The sequence below is a fragment of the Podarcis muralis genome, chromosome 10 (genome assembly GCF_964188315.1).
Source record: "Podarcis muralis chromosome 10, rPodMur119.hap1.1, whole genome shotgun sequence".
In the NCBI taxonomy this organism is placed as follows: Eukaryota; Metazoa; Chordata; class Lepidosauria; order Squamata; family Lacertidae; genus Podarcis; species Podarcis muralis.
In genome coordinates this window covers 40,634,044-40,658,580 of record NC_135664.1, presented here as the reverse complement: position 1 = coordinate 40,658,580, position 24,537 = coordinate 40,634,044, and the positions used below count along the sequence as shown (strand labels likewise).

Sequence of the window (24,537 nt, the reverse complement as noted above, 5' to 3'; positions counted from 1 at the left end):
TTGTGAAACATGGACCACTTACAAACACCATCTCCAACTCCTCAAAAGATTCCATCAACGGTGTCTCTGAAAAAAATTACATATCACTTAGGAAGATAGGCGAACTAATGTCAGTGTACTGAAAGAAGCAAGATCACCAGTGTCGAAGCAATGATTCTTCAACATCAACTTTGTTGGACTGGTCATGTTGTTTGGATACCTTATTATTGTCTTCCAAAGCGCAATTCCTCTATTCCTAATTTAAGAATAGAAAGCAAAATGCCGGTGGACAACAAAAGAGGTTTAAAGACGCTCTCAAAAAATCTAAAAAAATGCAGTATAAGCACGGATAATTGGGAAACACAGGCCTGTGAGCACTCCAATTGGAGAATAAAGGTAAAGGTAAAGGTACCCCTGCCCATACGGGCCAGTCTTGACAGACTCTAGGGTTGTGCGCCCATCTCACTCTATAGGCCGAGGGTCACGTGGCCAGCGTGACAAGCTGCATCTGGCGAGCCAGCGCAGCACCCGGAACGCCGTTTACTTTCCCGCTAGTAAGCGGTGCCTATTTATCTACTTGCACCCGAGGGTGCTTTCGAACTGCTAGGTTGGCAGGCGCTGGGACCGAGCGACAGGAGCGCACCCCGCCGCGGGGATTCGAACCGCCGACCTTTCGATTGGCAAGTCCTAGGCGCTGAGGCTTTAACCCACAGCGCCACCCGCGTCCCCCATTGGAGAATAGCCTCTACCAAAGGCATCATGGAATTTAAAGAAGCACGAACTCAGGACGAAAGGGAGAAGTGAGCTAAGAGGAAGGCATGTTTTGCAAATCCTCACTGTGATCAACTCTCACCTGGAAACCTACTGGTATGTCCCCACTGTGGAAGCATGTGTGGCTCCAGAATTGGCCTCCACAGTCACCTACAGACACACCATTGCAACCATATTGATGGAAGACAATCTTACTTGGCCAAGAGTGATTACCAAATAAAATAAAATAAAAGAGGTGGCCAACAGGGTTGGCCAACAGAGCACTCTCTAGATGTTGTTGGATTGTAGCTCTCATCATTCCTGACCATTGACCATGTTGGCTGGGGTTGATGGGAGTTGGAGTCCGACAGCATCAGGATGGCACCACATTGCTTTCCCTGACCTATTTTAAACATTACTTTGAGTCTTGCATAGCAGAGGGGAAGGGTACCTTGCTATACCTCTACCACACAAAGCTTTTATTGCCTGGTAAAAATCTGAGCCAGGGCTTAGGAATTGGCTGGGTTTGTGGCAGCATGAGCTTTTATAGACAATGTATGTACCCCATAGGGACGCGGGTGGTGCTGTGGTCTAAACCACAGAGCCTAGGGCTTGCTTATCAGAAGGTTGGCAGTTCAAATCCCCACGACGGGGTGAGCTCCCATTGCTCGGTCCCAGCTCCTGCCCACCTAGCAGTTAAAAAATACATCAAGTGCAAGTAGATAAATAGGTACTGCTCCGGCAGGAAGGTAAACGGCGTTTCTGTGCACTGCTCTGGTTCGCCACAAGCGGTTTAGTCATGCTGGCCACATGACCCGGAAGCTGTACTCCGGATCCTTCGGCCAGTAAAGCGAGATGAGTGCCACAACCCCAGAGTCGTTCGTGACTGGACCTAAACAACATAACGTTCAGGGGTCCCTTTACCTTTACCTTTATGTACCCTATAAGGTACATATATTAAATGCACTCCCCAACCAAATTCCTTTCCTATAAACAAGTATTTCTGCCCACCGTCCATTAGCAATTTGCAGAGTGTACTCTACCAAGGGCATAATGCAACTGCATATGCCTTACTTTCAGGACCAAGTGGTGAAGAAGATCTGTGTGGGCTTCCTACATCTTTTAATGCATTTGATTCCACATTTGTTTGAATGAAAATCTGCAGCAGCACAGAAGATCTTTCTTTATACAGAGCCAATCAGAGAAGCTGAGAGTGCTCTTAAAGGAAAAGGGGAGAACGGATGTGGTTTAGTCTAAACAGGATTTATTTAAGGTTTAAGCAGACTTTTCTCCCTGGGGGAATTAAGCTGCCATTTAAATGTTTATTTCTGAATATTTTACACATCACTGCAATCACTTTCAGATGACTTAAACATATGCATGGTATTATTGTTTATGCCTTCTGTCATCTCATACATTTTTCTTCAGCTGTTCTTTATTTTGAAAGTACTTTGATGTCTCTTGATTTAGGACTTGCCAAGATGGGAAATCTTAATCAAGGGAGCCACTGCTTCAGAAGGGCTTTTTGGCATTCAATCACAGATTTATTTCTTTTTAAAAATAAGGACGGGTATGAGAATATAAACACTGATCTCAGCTGTAGGATTATTTGATCTTTCTAATATTGCACCAATTAACATATATGCATTCCGGTAGATTCACTCCTAGAAATCCCTGATCTTTTGGTGCATTTCTTGCTGTTATCTTCTTCTAACATGTGTCATCCTTCTGAAAACTCATAATGGAGAAGACTCCTTCAATATTCCTTTTCACTAACAATGCATTCTGTATTGCTTTCCAAAGAATTTGTCTCATTATATGGAGGTTGCTAAAATCATGCAAATTGTTGGGAACCTGTTTTGCAGACTTCCAGTAAGTCATCAGCTTGTATGGGTGGCATGAGAAAATATCACTTCATTGAAATATATGCAAATGTCCCATTGTTTCTCAGTTATCGTGGCCTTTCTAAACTATGATTTTTCCACACACTAAAACTGCAGTTGTTATTCATTCATTGCAGGTAAGCCAGATGAATTTACTCATAGAACAATTTATGTTGCTAAGAAATCACATTTCCCCCATACTCAAGCCACAGTATTTTGTTAATGAAAAAATGTCATTCTTTCCCCATCTTGAATGTCAATAGAATGCAACCTTTTCAGATGTGGGACCCACCAGTAACAGCAAGCTGCAACAGAGAACTCAGCTGTTTTCTTTAAAAAAATTCTGAATACTTTGAAAATGGCTATAGTACAAATGGTATAACACCCCATTGAATATGCCCCCAGAACCACTGGCCACAGCTGCAGGATCATCAGGTGGTAGATTGATGTCTTTATCTTTAAGCACCAGGGGATGGTAGTGGAGGCTGGTGCACTGTGGAAGCAGTGCTATTTTTCTTTAAAAAATAATTTAAAAAAGAGGTGCCAGAACTCACCATGAACACCTCCCTTGTTCTCTTATACCTGCAATGACACTCATCTGAGAAGTGCCGGAACTGAGTTCCAGTGAGTTCCAGCTGAAAAACTCCCCTGCATACAACCAGTCCAAGCAGTGGGTCTGGCCGTCAGCACTGTCCTCTTTACTCTGTGTTGTCCTTGCAGAACACAGCAGGGAGGAGGATGAAGACAAAACTAAAGTTTGTTGGCTCTGTCTCTACCTGCCATTGGCTCTGGCCCCACCCAGTTTTGGTCTCCCTGCCTTCTGCCCTTCCAGCCGCAATGGGCACCAACTACCACCAACTACCTGCTGAGGACAAAAAGCAAAGCTTTGCTCTCCTGAGGGACTTGACGAGGAAATATTACATTTCCCTGGAGTCAATATGAGTACAATGCATAGGAAGCTCAAAGTAGTTTTTTCTTAAATGGCTGGAGGTCATTCAAGGATGAATTTGAAAACTTCAACTCTAAAGTAGGACTCCTGTCCTGGTGAGGAGAGAGATGCCATTTTGTGGTTCACCTCAGGTGCAATAAGATCATTCAGTGTCAGTTCTGACAGTTATTGGCAGCCATTGTCTTATAGGTGTGTGTTTTAAATTCACTTGTCTACTGAGATGTAAGTCGCAACTAAATGTGCACAGGAATGCAAACTAAGTACACATTTTGGCACCCTTTCCCCGAGACAAGAATTGTACTCCAAACTTTGGAGTAATGCAAGAAAACTGAAAGGCCACTGCATTCTGATCCATGTATTTGCTCAGGATGTATCAGGCTGATTCACTTTATCTGGAAATTAGACAAAAGTCTCAATCATCCCTAATTTAAGCTCATCACAGCAAGCTTTCCCCACTTCTCACCATTGATGAAGTACTTGATAACACACAATGAAAGTGACTATCATGGGCAAGCAAACATGAGATGGAAGCTTCAGATGATAACTAAAATGACCGTGGTAAAATTGTTTGTTTTCAAAGAATCACATGAGAGCAAAGGCCTTAGTTTACCATCAGCCCATTGGTTTATCCAGCACCACAGAATGCTCTCAGCTGGATAAATGGGCAAAGTAAAGACTTATGAAAATCCCATCTGTTAATCTCCCTATGCCTTAATACCCCATCTGTAGAAAGGGGGATAAGTCTACTCTACCTCACAGTGGGTGTTTGGAGGATAAGCATAATGAAGGATATCCAAACTCACTGTTATCATGATGGTGGAGAGAGCATATAAATTATTTAGACAAATGCAATTCATGAAATGGATAATGCAGTGAGCATTGGATCTCACATTTTTGATTTCATGAATCTCCAATAAAAAACCAGTGACATATATCATAGCAGAAAGTCAGCTATTTTTAACCTTGTTCTTCTGAGCAGGTTGAATGGCCCTGCTTTTGACTTGCTTGCCTCATTATAGAGACCCTCTGATATACTGGCTTCAATGTGACTTCCCTCTACCTCCATTATTCCAAACTTCACCTTTTGGAAGGAGCAGGTTTCCAGGCTCTTTTGAAATGGGAGTTCAGAGAAGTCTGCTCCAAAAAGCCAGTGTAGGGATTCAGTCTTTGCATTAAACATGTACAGAAGCTGCCGGTATCTGAAGATGTCCATGGATCTCTTTGCACTGCCTTTAGGCAGCCGACAGACTGGATTATGGGAACGAAGTGGTTTGTGAGTCAGATTCAGTGGCACACTCCAGTTCTGTTGTGTCACTCTGATATCGTCAAGCACTTTAACTGGTGGTGAAGAATAGAGCCCAAGACGGGTCGGATGGGAGCAGATTAAACTAAGGAGCCCGATCTGTTTTTCGGAGTTAAGATGGCGCTGGGACGCGAATCGGGAGAGTGAAACAAAGAAACACTTACTCACCCGCTGTAGAAAAGAAGAGGGGAAAGTCCCCGTCGGGAGTTTCACGGGGCAAAAGTATCCAAGAGAGATAGTGTGAATTCGGAAAAGAGAAGTTGGAGACTTTGTGTTGTATTGGATAGATTGCCAAGAATCGGATGCGGAGAAAACCCTAGAAGGTGTTGGGAAGATAGAACGGAGGCAACAACTAGAGACAGAGACGGAGGGGGGTAGGAGGGGGAGAGGAGAGGAGAGAAAAGGAGAGAAAAACATGTTTTAAGAACACGGGAACCTATCAATGCGGATAGCAGTCTTGATAGTGAGATAAAATAACTCCGGACCTCCGTTTCTCCACCTCCCCCCTTCTTGTTCTTGTTTTTCTCATCTTTTACTTTTTTGGAGTTGTTGGCTCTCCGGAGCTCTTTGGATATTGACTGCCTTTGTAGTTTTGGTCGCTGGCTGGCGACGGGAGGAGAGCCTCTGTGTGGCTCAGGCACGTACGCCAGCCTCTACCTGCATTGGACTGTAATTAAGTCAGAACTCTAAAATTAAGGTAAAACCTTAAAATCTGGTGGAATTTTGGTATCTAGATAAATATCAACGGACCAAAATATTATTTCGGACATAATTTATAAATTCAATACGAACTTTATTACGAAGGTGGTGATCTTTTTTCTCAGCCCAGATTAATCGGAAGAACACCCCACTTCCTTTTTTTTTTCACCTTTTGTTCCTTTTGTTTTTTTTCGCCTGGATCCTGGGGTCAATAGAAGTACTGCCTTTTAAGTTACCTCTGCCTAAAGCAAGAAGGGATTTTTGAGTCTTCCATCCCCCCCTGGTGGACTACTTCAACCTTGCGGAAAGGCCTGGAAACCTGTGTGATTGTCAGACTGTGCCACCTCTTGTCCGCCTTCTTTCGCATCTTGCGCCTGTTACCTCTTCTTTCACCTCCGGCTGACACCACGAGAGTGCTAACTAGACCAGAATCTGATCATAGAAGCGCTGGCAACAGCCGGAACATTGGATTAGGCCAAGCAAGTGGTCGAAGTCAGATTAAAAGAAAAACTTATAAACGTCTGTGAGACTGCCTTTTAGAACTCCTGAACCTGCGCCCTGTTTCCCGCTACCCTTTCCCTTAGACCCTCCCCCTGCGCTCCCCCTCACCCCCCTTTTTATTTTTTTTTATATATTACATCTCTTTCCTTCTTCCTCAGAGAACCAATAACAGTGCTACAACCTGCGCAAAGAGCAGGATAGTGGAACTTCACTTGACATAACTAGAATCAACTAGATTGTGCGCCCCCTACGGGAGAGAAGGAGGAAGTATAAGCTTGATTGTGGGTAAGGATTGGGGAAGAGGGAGGGACCGGTTTGGGCAGATGGCGGGAAGGGATGGGAAAAAGTCGGTAGGAACACCAATAGAGAGGAAAATTTCAAGGCAAGAGGAGATAAGGGACTTAGACGCCTTGTGGTTGAAAATAAAAGAAGAATTTAGACAGAATGAAACCCATATGGAAAAAAAGTTGGGAGAGATGCAGGAATCCTTTGACAAAAAAATAGAACAGGCAGTAGGGGAAATGTCAAATAAAATTAAAGATTTAACGGTCCGAACAAAGTCCTTAGAGGACACAAATAGGAAAATGCAGAAAGAGATGAAAGACCAAAGAAGAGAAGTTGGGAAAATTAAGGAAAATTTTGAAGAACTAAACAAAAGTCAAGACCAAGTCTTAGACAATTTAGCTATGATGGAAATGAAACAAAAGCAGCTGAATTTGAAATTTAGAGGAATAGGAGAAGTAAGAGAGGAGGATGTAAAAGGAAAAATGATAACAGAACTGGCAAGGTGGCTAGCATGGAGAGAAGACGAAGTTGCACAAACCATAGAAAACGCTTTTAGAATAAAAATAAGATCGAAGCAAAACAAACAGAAAAAAATTCCAGGGGATTGCTTGGTGATTTTCAGATCGATAGAGATGAGAAATAGAATTTTGAAAGAAAGCTATCAGAAGAAATTGATAATTGATGGAAGGCCAATTATCATTTTTAAGGAAATACCAATTAGGCTCCTTCGGAAAAGAGAGGGCTATAAACAAATAGTCAATACTTTGAGAAAGAATGGCATACAGCATAGATGGGAATTCCCGGAAGGGATTTCCTTTTTTTATAAGGAAAAAAGGTTCAAGATAACAGAGATTCAGGAAGTTAGTAAATTCCTCCGCAGATATGAAAAAGAGCTAGGGGGGTTAGTAGAGAGATATGGAGGGAGGGGTAGAGAAGGGGGGGAGGGGGGAGCGGGTCTGGGGGGGAGGCTGGAGGGGGAAGAAAGAGAGGGGGTGGGAGGGGAGGAGGTTCAGGAGGAGGAGGAAAGAGAGGAAGAGACAGGGGAGGAACAGGAGGAAGTAGAGAATTAAATTACCTGAACTCAAATCGGCTAAGAGCTTAAAACCTAAACCGACAAATTACTGACCTTATAAATAATGAATCTCAAAATTCTAACATGGAATGTAAATGGTCTGAATGAAAAAACAAAAAGGAATAAAATCGCAAATGTGTTGAAGAAGAAAAAATTGGATGTAATCTGTATACAGGAGACTCATGTAGTCAAAAAGCACAAACATGTATTAGTTAATAAGAATTTGGGAACAGAATTCATAAACTCTGGGAGAGAGAAAAAAAGGGGAGTGGTAACATATGTGGATGGAAAATGGGAACCCAAACTGGTATATAAGGATGAAGAAGGAAGGATCCTGGGGGTTCAAATAAACTTTAAGGGAGAGAAAATTAATGTTGTAAACATCTATGCCCCAAACACAAACAGGTTAGAGTTCTATAAAAAATTGGAACAAGTTTTATTAGAATTAGAAGATAATAAGATGATACTACTGGGAGACTTTAATGCAGTGCCGACATTAGAAATGGATAGACAAACAGAAAAGAGGAAAAGAAAACAGGGTAAGCTGCCGGAATCATTCCACAACTTAGAAGAGAATATGGACCTAACAGACGTCTGGAGACATAAGCACCCAACAGAAAAACAGTTTACTTTTTTTTCAGAGGTACACAAAAGTTGGGGAAGAATTGACCAAATTTGGGCCTCAAGAGCAATCACCTTAAGAGCCACAAAATGCGAAATCCAACCGAGAACTCTCTCCGACCATAATTCGATAACTTTGGAAATAAAAGGGGAATCGCAAGGAGGCTTCAGATGGAGATTAAATGATTATTTGCTAGATAACGATGAGGTCATTGAAAAAGCCAAAGCTACTCTAAAAGAATATCTAGCTTTAAATCTGAACAAAGGAACAAATATAGAAACAGTCTGGGACGCAAGTAAGGCAGTCTTAAGAGGACTTTTCATCCAGCAGAACAACTACAGGAAGAAAATAAAGCAGCAAAAGACAGAGGAAATACTCAGACAGTTAAGGGAGCATGAGAAAAAATTAATAAAAAACCCAAAAGATGAACAAAGCTTACAAACAATAAAAATATTACAAAGACAATACTCAATATTAACGAATCAGGATGTAGAGTGGAAAATAAAAACAATGAGGCAGAGATATTTTGAATCGGCGAACAAAACAGGGAAATTCCTAGCCTGGCAATTGAGAAAAAGACAAAAGCAAAATGTCATAAATAAAATAATGGTAGGAGAGGAATTAATAACAGACCCAAAAAGGATACAACAAAATTTCCTCCAATTCTACGAAGAGCTGTACAAAAAAGGAGAAGAGGACCCAACCCAAATAGAAAAATACCTGGAGAGGAGCACAGGGAAGACTGTCACAGAAGAAGAAAGAACTCAACTAAATAGACCTATAAGTTTAGAGGAAATTGAAAGGGCAATTAAAAAAATGAAACTGGGAAAGGCACCAGGTCCGGATGGCTTATCGGCAAAATATTACAAAGTTCTGGGAGACCAACTCGTACAAATACTCTGTGATACCATGAATAATATTTTAAGAGGAGGGAAAGTACCCGAGTCATGGAGGGAAGCTTTCATAACACTAATTCATAAACCAGACACAGATAAATTGAATATGAAGAACTACAGACCAATATCGTTATTAAATAATGATTATAAAATATATACTGATATTATGGCGAATAGATTGAAAAAATGTCTAATAAACCTAATTCATAAGGACCAAGCGGGTTTCCTCCCAAATAGATTCCTGAAGGACAATGTGAGGCATGTGATAAACATAATTGAACATCTGGAGGTTAATAATAACATACCGGCGTCCCTGATCTTTATAGACGCAGAGAAGGCGTTCGATAACGTCTCCTGGCGGTTCTTAGTAAAATCTATAGAAAAGGCAGGGATTGAGGGTGAATTTCTGAAAGGGATACAGGCAATATACTCAGATCAATATGCCAAATTGGTAATAAACAATAACATCACGAACAGGTTTAAAATAGAAAAGGGAACGAGGCAGGGATGCCCCCTTTCCCCACTTTTGTTCATTCTGGTCCTAGAAATTTTGGCGAATAAAATAAGATCCAAACCGGAGATAAAAGGGATCAAAATAGGATCTAAAGAATATAAGCTAAAGGCATACGCGGACGACCTGATGTTATCCCTTGAAGAACCGCAAGAAAGCATGGGTAAAGCATTGGAGATATTGGAGGAATACGGTAAAGTCTCGGGCCTCAAGTTAAACAAAACCAAAACAAAAATGTTGACGAAGAATATAGGAAATGATAGGAAGGAAGGATTAGAAAGTCAATATGGAATTAAAGTGGCAAAAAAAATAAAATATTTAGGAATTTGGCTAACATCCAAAAATATAAATCTAATTGAAGATAATTATACACCAACATGGAACAGGGTAAAAAAAGATCTGGATGTCTGGAATAGGGTGAACCTTTCATGGCTGGGTAGGATGGAAGCAATAAAAATGAACATACTCCCCAAGATGCTCTTCCTATTCCAAAACATACCTGTTATCAGAGGGACCAAAATATTCAAAGACTGGCAGAAAACCCTTTCGAGATTCATATGGCAGGGAAGGAGGCCAAGGATTAGATTTAAATTACTTACAGATTGCAAGGAGAGAGGGGGGTTGGCAGTACCTGACTTAAAATTATATTATGAGGCGGCCTGTCTTTGCTGGGTCAAGGACTGGATAACCTTGGAGAACACAGATCTGTTAGACTTAGAAGGGGCCGACAACAGACACGGCTGGCATGCCTACCTCTGGTCAAATAAAGAAAAGACACATAAAGGGTTTTCGAATCACATTATTAGAGGTCCCCTGTACGAGGTTTGGGAAAGAAACAAGAGGTTGTTGGAGTGGAAAACACCTTGGTGGCTATCCCCAACAAATATCTTATCAATTAAAAAAATAAATATGGAAGACCAAAAATTGACGTATGAAGACCTATTGGTAAGATCCCAAGATAGTTGGAGGTTAAGGCCGTATGAAGAAATAAAGGGACGTCTGACGGGTTGGCTCCAGTACCATCAAATAAATGCAAAATGGACGGAGGATAAGAAAACAGGAATGAATGATAAGAAGTCCAAATTTCAGATTGAAATAATTGAAAGTAAATCCAAAATATTATCCAAGATGTATAAAATTCTATTGGAATGGGAGACTAAGGATGAAGAAATTAAGGAAGTTATGGTCAAGTGGGCGATGGATTTGGGGCATAATATAGAATATAAAAAATGGTCAAAACTGTGGAATGAGGGATTAAAATTCACGGCAAGCGCTGCAATTAGAGAAAACCTAGTAAAGATGGTTTATAGATGGTACCTGACCCCAGAAAAATTAAGCAGGATGTATAAAACTGCAGATAAGACATGTTGGAGATGTAAAATAAAAGAGGGCAGTTTTATACATATGTGGTGGACATGCGAGGAGATAAAAAAATTTTGGGATCAGATATATAATGAGCTAAAAAAGATACTTAGATACACATTTCCCAAAGACCCAGAAGCCTTCCTACTAGGGATGGTTGGGAAAGAAATCCAAGAAAAAGACAAAATCTTATTTCAATACTCAACAGCAGCGGCCAGAATATTAATCGCGCAAAACTGGAAAAGTACAAACCTTCCAACGGTGAAGGATTGGCAATTAAAATTGTTTGATTTTATAGAATTGGCAAGGATGACGCAAAGAATTAGGGATCAAAAAAATGCAAAGTTAAAAAAAGATTGGGAGAAGCTTATGGTTTATTTTGAAGACAACTTTAGAAACCTACCAACTATAGCAGGAGTGTTATAAAACTTCCGATGCTTATACCAAAAATCAATACCAGCAGTAATAAAAAACCCATTGAAAGTATGAACCCGAAATCAGTAAGGAAGGAAGTCGTCGTTTTCAGTGTTGTACTTATTTCTTTTTTGTCTTTTCTATTTTTCTTAGCTATTTTTTTTCTTGTGTTACCTTGATGAATGTATTTGTTTGTGTACTTGTTTTTTTCTTTTTATATGTGTTAAATAAACTTAATAAAAAGATTTAAAAAAAAAAAAAAATAACTGGTGGTGGAAGCCAAATTTGTAGTTCATAGAAGCAGAAACCAGAAAAAATTGCCTCACAGGAGTGTAGACAAGCAGCCTGGGCGTACTTGCAGATGTTACAATAATTAAAACCTTAAAATCTTTCCACCAATGGTGCCAGGTTTCTCCCCTTCCCCTCTGTCCCTTCAAACTAAGGTGCTGATAACTCACTCTATTCATACTCTTCCACACAGACCTTTAAATATTATTTCATGCATTCCTTATTCCTGGAAAATATATATTCACATTGCCTCATAATATTAAATCCTGCCTATATGGAGTTAATTAGCTATATGTGCTTCAACACCTCAGTACCACTGCTGCTCCTTTTCCACCTCCCTGAAGTAGCTGCCTCACTTTGCCTCATGATAGGGTTACATGCCCTGGGTATTGTGTTCTATGGACATTTCAATCTACAGTATTTTTATTACAGGCAACGACCGATTAACAAGCACCCAAAAGATGAGTGATTGCACACACACACATGAGTTGAACCCAGAAGTGACCCAAAAGTGTCACTCAACACATTATGAAATGGGCAGAATGGGGGCGAGGAATAACAAGGTGGGACACACTGATACACACTCCAGCGATGCACACAGGGACCAGATCAGAATCCCTCATCTGGACCTTGTGTCAAAATGAATTCTCTCCACCACAAAAATGAGTTCCAAAGCTTTACTGCCAAACAGTCTTAAATACTAGTTACAATAAGATAAGTGTTATAAAATGGCCAAGTAGGACATTGCAAACAAGAAATGGGGTTCAATCCTTTATGCTGTTCAATAAACTTTCCACCATCTGGCCCCAGAGGGAGATGCTAAGTTTGTTAATCATTGTAGAACTTCTCTTCAACAGCTGCTGCTGCCAGTACTAGCCATCTCCAATAAAGCACAGGCTGGCTTCTCAGGTTTCAGCTTCCTGCTGTTTGAGCTCAGGACTTCCTGTTTCCGGTGATGAGTCATCAGGTAGTTTAGTGCACTGAAATGGCAAAATAGCAGCCTTCATTGACGCTTTTGACAAAGTGCAACTTTTTGCCTATGGTAAACTGCCTTTTCAGCATTTTCAATACAATGCGTTAAAGCACAGCATTTTATGTACGTTAAACTTATAACTTTAATATGGAGCACATGAAGGCCCCACCTTTTAAAGTTTTATTTCAGAGGACAGCTGCAGGTGATGTAAAACATCTCTGCCCGAGTACCTGGAAAGCTGGTATGAGTCACAGTAGATATTATTGAGCTAGATGGACAAATTGTCTGATGTGGTATATAAGCTTCCTCTGCTTCTGTGTAACAGAGTGGTCACAGCATAGAGAATGGAAGGCTTCCTGCTAATAGTGACAGCACCTGAGGCTGAACTTCAGGTGAGATGAATGGACAAGAAGATTGATTCTTAACTTATAGAAGAAGGTGCCTTGGAAACACCTTCCCTTCTCTTCCTTGGTCTGATGCAGACACCAGGAAGACTTCTATTTCCAATCGTTTCTTTGCAGGGGTAGGAAGAAGAGGAGCAGTGAATGGGTAGGAACTGTGGGTTCTAGTGTTGGGATCCATGGGCTATGCTATCCTTGTAGCCCTACATTAAAAAATAAATTAAAACTCCAGCTTTGCTTAAAGGATGAACACCTATCAGAGCTATCCAACACCTCATACCAGTAAATGAATAGACTTTGAAAGTGTCTTTGAATCAGGTGTGTGTTTGAATTTTCACACTTCTTGTTCTCTTCCCCATCGCAGAAAAAGTGGACCTGAAGAAAAATCTCTCAGTGTATGTTTGTTTATTTTAAGGCACAGCTGTCAAGTTCTGGCCTGACATATTTCTCTAAGATCATTTTACTTAGTACAGCAATGTGCTTTTTTTCTTTTTGCCTGAAGGTGACAGATGATACTTTATGAGTTTCAAAAATATTACCAATATTCTGTGTGCTAAACCAGAGAGTAGTCATTAAGCTCCTTGTCTCCTGGTGCAGTGTTTGAAGTCATGTGCTGATATCGCTGGAATGGTGTCAGGTTAGATCTGCGAAACCTTGAGCTACTTTGTTGATGCTATGAGGCAGCTTCTTCACTGTTATTAATGTGCTTCATAGGCTGTAGGTAGCATTTTGTGTCTCTTTCTCCATCTCCCTTGGGCTCTTTGCTGTAAGCATTTTCATGCTGGTGATGACTTAATGCTGTACTTTCCATCAGTTTTCTCTCTGTCTGCCATTGTGACTCTTTTCCATTTTCTGCTCCTGAAGAGGAGACAGATCCAGTCATAAATGTTTAAATGCTTGTAGTAAAACCCCCCTGAAAAAATGGCTATATACCGAAGACACTGCACATAATTTGTAATTTTCTAAAGTGCATTGAGAAAAAGACTTAGCTTTTTCTGGGAACTGCCCTGAGACCTCCGGGTATAGAGCAGTATATAAATTCAATAAATAATAATAATCTCACCTCCTTTACACATTTTGCCTTGCCCATCCTATTTGGATTCTAAATGAAATACTGCTGAGACCCAAGTGTGTTAAAATGATTATATGGTGATAATTTTCACAAAATAGAAGCCTCAGAGATCTCTGATCCAGCATGTGAGGAGGGGGTGTTACTCCCCCCCCATGCTGTTTTCCTCCCCAGAATACCCCAATCTTCTATTTTTCTCTGACTCATCCATTGTGTCTGAGTGTGGGATGGTGCTGATGCTTCAGATGATGTGTGTGGGTAGAATCAGGCCCCTTCCCTACACACCATGGTCCTAATCCAGATCCTCATCTGTGGTTGCTTAAAAGACAATTAAAACAATCCAGGGCCTAAATCATGGTCAATATGTCAACCATTTCGGGTCTTAGATCATTTCATTGGTTGTTGTTTCATATTTGCAAACCCCTTCCACAGCCTAGTTCTGAGGTAGTAAACCTGGACCTGTTCTCTACCACTTCGGGTGACAGAGGACAGCTTTTGTGACCTAATGTCTTTTCATACAAATAAATAAATCCTCCAGATAAAAAAACAAGATATTTGTGAGAGGGTTAGGCTGGATCGGAGTAGTCAATGTGGTGGTTCCAGATGTTTTAAGATGCTTTTAAATGTCATTACTGTATCCATCTCATGAGTTACCCAAGAGACGGAATTCCAGAGTACAGTGAATGTAACGGCCAAAAAGACCCACTTCTACGTTGTGATTAAGCAACAATCTGCTGGTCATAGAGTGGCCAATAGAGTCTCCTTAGAAGATCTTAAACAGCAGGTTCTCATTTACCAGTGAGAAGCAGTCCATAAGATATTTAAGTCTGTGACTTTAAATATCAGCAACAAAACTTTGGACTTGTCCTAGTGGCTAATGTGTAGTCAGTCCAGATCTTTCAACACTGGGATAATATGTGTAAAACTGAATGACCCAACTAAGCACCCTAGCTACTCCAGCTTGCGCAGCTTCCAAACCAGGCCTAAGGGTAGCACATCAGAGTACAGTAGTGAGGTTACCAATGTATGGAACACCATGACAAGGCTATTCCTTTCTAGGAACAGCCACAGTTGGCACACCAACCAAAGTTGAGTAATGAACACTCCAAACCGCTGAGTTCACCTGGACATTTGGTGACAGTGAGGGATCTAGCTGCAACTTCAAACATTGCACCTACTCCTTCAGAGAATGGAATTCTATGTGGAGGGAATTGTTTTTATGGTGGCAGTGATGTGGAAAGAAGCTGCTGTGGGGACATACTGCTGCAGTCATGAGCAAAGGTTCCCAGAATGAACACATCATTGTGCAAGTTGAGCCCTCTCCAAGGGAATGTACAAGTGTGGTCCTCTGGGGATGTCCTATGTCTGGAACCTGATATCAGTGTACCCCTTAGCCCACATCCCTGTGAGATTGAGGTTCCCAACTGCACAGAAAGCCCCACATGCATACAGCTGTACATGCATGGAGGCCTCTTTCATGCATTGAATTGAACACATCATCCTTGGGCAGAGAAGAAATGTTATGACCAGTGAATGGCGCCCAGTATTGAGAGCATGGCTAGCCAGCACAGCCAAGCTCATCCTTCTGCTGAGCACCTGAGTGCTTTTTTCTGAAGAGGGCTTTAATGAGCAAAAGCTCCTTTCTTCTGTTTCCCAGAAGTTTTCTCAGATGCATGTTGATATTGGTTTAGGTTTGCCAGGCATTGTATTTAGACATGTTACAGTTCAGCCTGCACTGATGTACTTGAAGCGAAGGCCAGCGTTGCACAACTGTCAGGTGCTGCTCAGATACACCCACTGTTGTGCCAGCTGATAGACAGACACATCAGCACACTTGGGTGTTTTTTTTAAAAAATCTATCCCCAGGCAACATCTTGTTTATGTGTTCTGAGAAAAAAATGTATTAGCATGTTTTCAGTGACACAACAAAGGCACAATATAAAATACCAGGTATGAGCTGTGTGCTTGTTGCTGAGGTTGGCACTTCAGTGTTCCTGTTTCCAGGGTTACAGCTGATCTTTTTTTATGCCAGTTGTTCTCATCAGTAGTGATTTGGCATTTTCCAAGGTCCACTGTTGAAGCCTACATTTTTAACTGTCAAGCCCTTTCCCTTCAAATAAAGTTCATTACTCATTGTTCAGGGCACTGGCACCCACAGGAAGAAGGCTAAATTAGTGGCAGCTCTCTCAACATTTCAACATGCAAAAGCCTTTGACTGTGTCGACCACAGCAAACTATGGCAAGTTCTTAAAGAAATGGGAGTGCCTGATCACCTCATCTGTCTCCTGAGAAATCTCTATGTGGGACAAGAAGCTACAGTTAGAACTGGATATGGAACAACTGATTGGTTCAAAATTGGGAAAGGAGTACGACAAGGCTGTATTTTGTCTCCCTGCTTATTTAATTTATATGCAGAATACATCATGCGAAAGGCTGGGCTGGATGAATCCCAAACTGGAATTAAGATTGCCGGAAGAAATATCAACAACCTCAGATATGCAGATGACACAACCTTGATGGCAGAAAGTGAGGAGGAATTAAAGAACCTTTTAATGGGGGTGAAAGAGGAGAGCGCAAAATATGGTCTGAAGCTCAACATCAAAAAAATGAAGATCATGGCCACTGGTCCCATCACCTCCTGGCAAATAGAAGGGGAAGAAATGGAGGCAGTGAGAGATTTTACTTTCTTGGGCTCCATGATCACTGCAGATGGTGACAGCAGCCACGAAATTAAAAGACGCCTGCTTCTTGGGAGAAGGGCAATGACAGGCCTAGACAGCATCTTGAGAAGTAGAGACGTCACCTTGCCAACAAAGGTCCGTATAGTTAAAGCCATGGTCTTCCCAGTAGTGATGTATGGAAGTGAGAGCTGGACCATAAAGAAGGCTGATCGCAGAAGAATTGATGCTTTTGAATTATGGTGCTGGAGAATACTCTTGAGAGTCCCATGGACTGCAAGAAGATCAAACACATCCATTCTTAAGGAAATCAGCCCTGAGTGCTCACTGGAAGGACAGATCGTGAAGCTGAGGCTCCAGTACTTTGGCCACCTCATGAGAAGAGAAGACTCCCTGGAGAAGACACTGATGCTGGGAAAGATGGAGGGCACAAGGAGAAGGGGGCGACAGAGGACGAGATGGTTGGATAGTGTTTTCGAGGTTACCAGCATGAGTTTGACCAAACTGCGGGAGGTAGTGGAGGACAGAGGTGCCTGGCGTGCTCTGGTCCATGGGGTCACGAAGAGTCGGACACGACTAAACGACTAAACAACAACAACAACAACTCTTAACATTTAGCATAAAATGTGCAAACCCCCATGAGAGTAGATGATTCATTTCTCTTAAAAACAAAAAAAATGGGGTTCTATTCATACAGAGGAATCTGAAACTGCCAACTGGTTTATGACTTGTGAAATTCACAGTGCTTTTGAAAAATCACCTATGTGCTGAGCTAGGAAGTAATCTATTGTTTTAGCACTACTGCAAGACTGAGAAACAAGTGCCAACTGTAGGGAAAATGACTATGAGTGTCGTCTTAAGACTAAAAATATATGATGCAGTGCAACTGTAGGAAAGCTAGAAATGCCATTTTGGGAAGAGGCCATAGGTTAACGGCAGATAATGCAAAGGTAGAGTATGTGTTTCATATGCTTAAGGGCTCACATTTAGCCACTGGGGTCACTAGTTAGAAAGGAGATTGAGCAAACTTATGAAAGATCTCTGAACAAATCCCTAATGGATGGTAGCCAGCTAGATGCTTCTGACAATATAGTGGAACTTCATATATTCATATGCAAGAATGAATAATTTTGCATACAAATCTGTGTATGAAAACACTTGGAGAATATGTTGAAGGCAGCAGTTGTTGATAATAGACATTCTGACTGCAAATGGAATCAGCTGAAATTTGATAGGACAGGTGATTTTACCATGGAAACGCATGGTTCTGGAATAGGGTGACCTCTAATTGAGAGAATGGTCCTTTATTTGAAGAGCTCCCCAATCCCAATTAGTGAACCCTAAGAACAGGGGACCTCTTCATGGATCACTGCCTTGCCGTGGCGAAGGGGCTTGAAGAACTCAGAGAAGCTATGAACTACGCCGAGCAGGGCACACAAGATGAACAGGTCATAGTGGAGAGTTTCGACCAAACGTGATCCACCTGGAGGAGGAACCGGCAAGCCACTCCAGTATCTTTGCCAAGAAAACTCCATGGACAAAGACAACAGGCATATAGAGTACGACAAGGCTGTATTTTGTCTCCCTGCTTATTTAATTTATATGCAGAATACATCATGCGAAAGGCTGGGCTGGATGAATCCCAAGCCGGAATTAAGATTGCCGGAAGAAATATCAACAACCTCAGATATGCAGATGACACAACCTTGATGGCAGAAAGTGAGGAGGAATTAAAGAACCTTTTAATGAGGGTGAAAGAGGAGAGCGCAAAATATGGTCTGAAGCTCAACATCAAAAAAACGAAGATCATGGCCACTGGTCCCATCACCTCCTGGCAAATAGAAGGGGAAGAAATGGAGGCAGTGAGAGATTTTACTTTCTTGGGCTCCATGATCACTGCAGATGGTGACAGCAGCCACGAAATTAAAAGACGCCTGCTTCTTGGGAGAAGGGCAATAACAGGCCTAGACAGCATCTTGAGAAGTAGAGACGTCACCTTGCCAACAAAGGTCCGTATAGTTAAAGCCATGGTTTTCCCGGTAGTGATGTATGGAAGTGAGAGCTGGACCATAAAGAAAGCTGATCGCCGAAGAATTGATGCTTTTGAATTATGGTGCTGGAGAATACTCTTGAGAGTCCCATGGACTGCAAGAAGATCAAACGCATCCATTCTTAAGGAAATCAGCCCTGAGTGCTCATTGGAAGGACAGATCGTGAAGCTGAGGCTCCAGTACTTTGGCCACCTCATGAGAAGAGAAGACTCCCTGGAGAAGACACTGATGTTGGGAAAGATGGAGGGCACAAGGAGAAGGGGGCGACAGAGGACGAGATGGTTGGACAGTGTCCTCGAAGCTACAAACATGAGTCTGACCAAACTGCGGGAGGCAGTGGAAGACAGGGGTGCCTGGCGTGCTCTGGTCCATGGGGTCACGAAGAGTCGGACACGACTAAATGACTAAACAACAACAACAAGAACAGGGGAAGCCTCAAACTCTCCCATCAACAGCTAGCGCTTGGAGAGCCATCTGAACAGTCACACAGGCCACCTGATAACATTCCTCCTTACCCCACTATGGTGAAACATATTCTATTTCTATTTAAATTGTGGCGATCTCTTCAAAATGTGCATCTATGCATACAAATAAGACATGCAGCTTTAAGACATGCACTACATGGAGATGCTGAGTTATGCAACTGGCACCTCCATTCAATCCCTGCTAGGTCTGAAAGTTTGAACCAGGGCACAGAGTCGAGGAAAGCAGGATCCAGTGAGAAACTTTGACATGTGGGCGGTGTGCTGGTAGTAGGAAGGGAGCAGACAGGTGAGCTTTGGATTCCCCAAAAAGGAAGCCAAAGAGAACAAGGAGGTAGTCTCTCTCTCTCTCTCTCTCTCTCTCTCTCTCTCTCTCTCTCTGTGTGTGTGTGTGTGTGTGTGTGTGAGCGAGCGAGAAAGAGACTATTATTTATTAAATTTGTATACCACCCTTCATCTAAAGAAAACAGGGCAATTCACAACATAAAAATACAAAATAAGAACATATTGTATTAGCAATCTGATCCTAATCAGCCAAGCATCTCTAGGGTTATAATCTGAAAAATTTCCTCACCAGTTCATGATGCAGTTCACATTCCATAGTACATTACTACGTATGTTGGAATATTTTGTGCAGAATCATTTTGAGCAAGGATGCATTATTCTGAAAAATAATGAAATATTTTCGCTGAATGCTTTGTTGAGTGCTCATTCTACGGAATACTGGGCTGTCTTTCGTAGCACAGTTTGAATGCACAATTGAATATTTTCCGTTGTATATTCTTGAGCTGCTACTACTACATAGAACATGAGCATATTTCTTAGTTTATTTTCAGCTGCCACACCTGAAAATAACAACATAGCATGGGACTCTCTCCTACTGAAACCTGTAAGATAGGGATTTTTTTTAATGGGTTTGGCTGAATTATTATTTATTACATTTTTATGCAACCTTTGCTTTTCCTTCCATCCTTACAGTGACCCTGTGAAATAGATTAGGCTGAAAAAGAGTGACTGGCTCACGGTCACCCAGTAATCTCCTTGGCTGAATGAAGGTTTGAACCTGAGTCTCCCCAGTTCTACATGCTAACCCCCACTTGTCGTGGTGAGTGGGCTTGCATGTTCCTATGACCCTTGTGAGTGAAGCTATCGGGAATCTCGTACTCCCAGCAGGGTCACCCAAGGCGGTAAGGTCAGAGGGAAGGAGCTAGACAAAGAATAATCCAAGAAGTCCTCAACGGTAGAACAGGCGGATGATAACAAACAGTATGTTACAATGGCTGTGAAGGCCATGATCCTACACTTTGTCGAAGGGAACTCCCCACTGGAGTAGAAATCATATATCAAATAGATGGAAAGCTCTTCAATCTGAGCAGGCTGAAAGCAAAGAGTAAGGTTACCTTAACTTCTGTCATAGAGCTTCATATGCTGATGACAACGTAGTGTGTGCATGCTCAGAGCATGATCTCCAAACCATCCTAAATACCTTTGCAGAAGCTTACGAAAAGCTTGGCCTATCACTCAACATCCAAAAGACCAAAGTGCTGCACCAACAAGTACAAAATAACCCCTCTGCAGTGCCACAAATCCAACTCAATGGGGTAACGTTGGAAAATGTCGATCACTTCTCCTACCTAGGCAGTTATCTTTCCACAAGGGCCAACATTGATGCCGAAATCCAGCATCGCCTGGGCTCTGCGAGTGGGGCTTTCTCTCAATTGAAGTGCAGAGTGTTTGAGGACTGGGACATTCGCAGGGAAACCAAAATGCTTGTTTACAAAGCTATTGTACTACCAACCTCACTATATGCTTGTGAAACATGGACCAATTATAAACGCCATCTCCAACTCCTCGAAAGATTCCATCAACGGTGTCTCTGAAATTTTTTACACTCACTTGGGAAGACAGACGAACTAATATCAGTGTACTGGAAGATGCAAAGATCACCAGTGTTGAAGCAATGATACTTCAACATCAACTTTGTTGGACTGGTCATTTTGTGCGGATGCCTGATGATCATCTTCCAAAGCAACTGCTCTATTCCGAACTTAAAAATGGACATAATGCTGGTGGTCAACAAAAGAGGTTTAAAGACTATCTCATGGCAAATCTAAAAAAATGTAGTATAAACTCTGACAACTGGGAAACACTGGCCTGCGAGCGCTCCAGTTGGAGAACAGCCTTTACCAAAGGTGTCATGGGCTTTGAAGACACCCGAACTCAGGACGCAAGGGAGAAACGTGCTAAGAGGAAGGCATGCTTGGCAAATCCACACCGTGATCAACTCCTGCCCGGAAACCAATGTCCCCACTGTGAAAGGACGTGTGGATCCAGAATTAGCCTCCACAGTCACAGACTCATTGTTAAAACTGTGTTTATGGAAGACAATCTTACTTGGCTACGAGTGATCGCCAAAGAAGACGACGACATGCTAACCACTACACCAAGCACCACTTTGGCTCTGACTCATGTCCCACTGCAACAATCTTAGACTACAGGGTCTCCTCGGACCAAATTAATGCAGCTAATTCAGAAAAAGAGACTTCAGGATTGCATCTTCTAGCTAAAAGAAATAAATATAGTTTTAACTGTATGAGCTAGACTCTTTTATAAACATTGGCTATTCCTGGACTCCCAAGTGGCTAGCTTGGTGAAATAAAATGAAAGCTCTGTTACTTTTAAATAGTAGGTGGAACAATCCAGAAACATTGCTGTTGTAGCAAAACATAACAACACACTTTATTTTCTGGGAATTGCACAAATTTTAAAAAAGAAACATACACTACTGTGGTTCAGTACATGGCTTTGGCAATAAGGCAGAATGCTTGATGGTTGACCAGCCAAGTGAGTCAGGGGCAGAAGGTCATATTTACTGTGGTAGATTTTTTATTTTTATTTTAAATGTGGTTTCTCATCTGATCGGTGCCCCTCCTATTCTCCTTAAAGCAAAAGCCTGAATTTTGATTCCCCTCTTCCAGTGTGAAATTTACATGTGAAGTTTATCCTGTTTTTACACACAAGGGCCCTGATCCAGACATGCTTGTGAGCAGCGTGGTATGCTGCACAGCCTTTCTTTGTCCAAAGGTCCCCATTTCTATATTCAGATAGGTGGTGGGGCAAGGAAGCTTGACAACTTGCTGAAAAGTTCTTTCTTTCTTTCTTTCTTTCTTTCTTTCTTTCTTTCTTTCTTTCTTTCTTTCTTTCTTTCTTTCTTTCTTCCTTCCTTCCTTCCTTCCTTCCTTCCTTCCTTCCTTCCTTCCTTCCTTCCTTCCTTCCTTCCTTCCTTCCTTCCTTCCTCCCCCCCCCCCGCCTACTGCAGCATTATTGGGAAACATGCCAGAGTCTGGCCTTGCTGTGGCAGCTGAACCTGAGCTCATGGTTTTTTGCTCTCCAAACCCACAAACCCAGGTTCAAACATTGCAATAAGCCAGACTCTGCAGCAGGAGTAGGAGCAGGGCCACTGTGGACCTGTAAACTAATGTTGCCTGCAGTGGCCAGCTCTTCCTCTGCTCTTCCTTCACTAGCCACAAAGGACCTTTTACTGCATATTTTCCCCACACTCCTTTGAGTAAAATGGAAACTTTATAATACACTATCATTAAAACCACACAAGTGATTTTTTCTGGATTAGCGAAAAGCAAATACACAAAGGCAACTGCAAGGTATGTATTTACTGGACAAAAATGATCCAAAGCAAAAGACTTTTCCAGGCACAATTTTTATTCACTCGTTTCAAATCTTACATTTGGACCAGCTGTGGATCTACGTTTCTGGGGCCCTGAAGCTAGAACTGCTATGTGGGCCCTTTCACAAGCAGCAATGAGGTCTTGGTAACCACTATTATCTTCTTCAATGGGGCTGTGCCACGACAGATCACCGCTCTTTTACAACATTACAACCCAGTGCTATTTTTTTTAGAAAAAGGGGTGCCAGAAGTCACCACGAACTCCTCCCTTGTTCTCTGAGAGGTGTCAGAATTGAGTTTCATCTGAAAAAAAAACAACCTGGTGCTGCTGACTCTCAAACTTTGGGATTGTTGAAATATATACAACTAAAAATTAATCAATACTAGGTCCATTTTTTTAAAGCAATGTGAACTAAAGTTGCTTCTGGGGCCACTCTGGGTTTAGACCCCCTGTTATTACTTTCCTAGCAGATCTGTCCCTCATTTGGACATCTTGTTTGCCATACCAAGAGCGTTCAAAATCCTAGAATTCACATTGATAGGACACATTATATTGATGCTATCTAAATAATGGTGCCTTTCCCCAAACAGTATAGTGATAAGGTACTAAAAATTTGCTCTGCCTTATGTGGAAAGGTTTTACCCAATGGTCTATGATCACGTGAGTCCTGTGGATTGCAGTGCTTTTCCTACATTTCAGGGAATTCACATATAGTTATAAACTAAGTTTAAGCATCTTACACCAAAGATAATTTAAATATGCAGTTGGGTTTGTTTGTTTTTTTAGTCCCAATCACTGTGTTGTTTGTTTTTAAACTATCAGAGATCAATTTAATAATGTGTCCTCCTAATGTTTTTGCTGATTCTGCTTCTTATTAGGTTTTGAAGACATCTCTGGTTACACGTGTACGGACACATGAATCGTATCTCTAAATAGCTCTGATTAGACTGTGTGGAAATGCCTCAGAGATGCCTTCTTCCTTTCCCACAATAACTTTCCAGAAGACAGAACATCTTGCTGTCTGGACACGTTAAACCTTTGGATGAGGTAATATGAAAATTCTTCTACTGCTCTTATTTCCACTTGTGTATGTTTTTCCTGGCTCAGAATCAGTGACCCAGTTATTGTAGCTCCTTAGTTCTTGTACTTCTTCCAAAGTATTTTGTTTATCTTTGAGCCTGCGAGCTCATGTGTGTGCACACACGTTTTTCCTTTCCTGCCCTTTTGCCTCTTCCTCACAGTAGATCTGAGAGGTGTGGGAGGTTGACAGCAATTACCGTACGCTAATGCTGCACTTTGTGCAAAAGAGTGAACTGTGGGAAAGGGCAATGAATGCAAGGAGTGAGGAAACAGGTCCACCAGATATCATGGGCCAATCTCCCTTGCTGTGTTTGGGTCAATATGTGGGAGCTCTTGTACCTAAGACCGAACTTAGGCTTAGGAGGCAGGTAGATTTTAAGGGGTCCCACTACTTCCCCATTTCTCAGACTTGAGATAGACTCAGTGGTGTAGCGTGGGGGTGTATGGGGGCAGTGGTCCCAGGCATGAAATCGTTAGGAGCACAACATTTCAACACCTGGTGCTGTCTCAATACAGCTGTGTGCTTCCATCGCTGGGTTCTGTTAAAAATGGCTTTTCCATGCCAGTCAGGAATTAACGTCCACAGACAAAAGAATGACTCTC

The 24,537-nt window shown here is 41.8% G+C and overlaps 1 long non-coding RNA gene across 3 annotated transcripts in view; it reads left to right on the top strand.

Annotated features, from left to right (window-relative positions):
* The window catches only part of LOC114605911 (uncharacterized), a 76,320-nt gene that overhangs the window by 8,050 nt on the left and 43,733 nt on the right, over positions 1 to 24,537 (top strand). For all 3 annotated transcript variants that reach the window (XR_013394367.1, XR_003708696.2, XR_003708695.2), the window contains exon 2: positions 23,733 to 23,901. This is a non-coding gene — a long non-coding RNA (uncharacterized LOC114605911). The remainder of the gene's footprint in view (positions 1 to 23,732; positions 23,902 to 24,537) is intronic.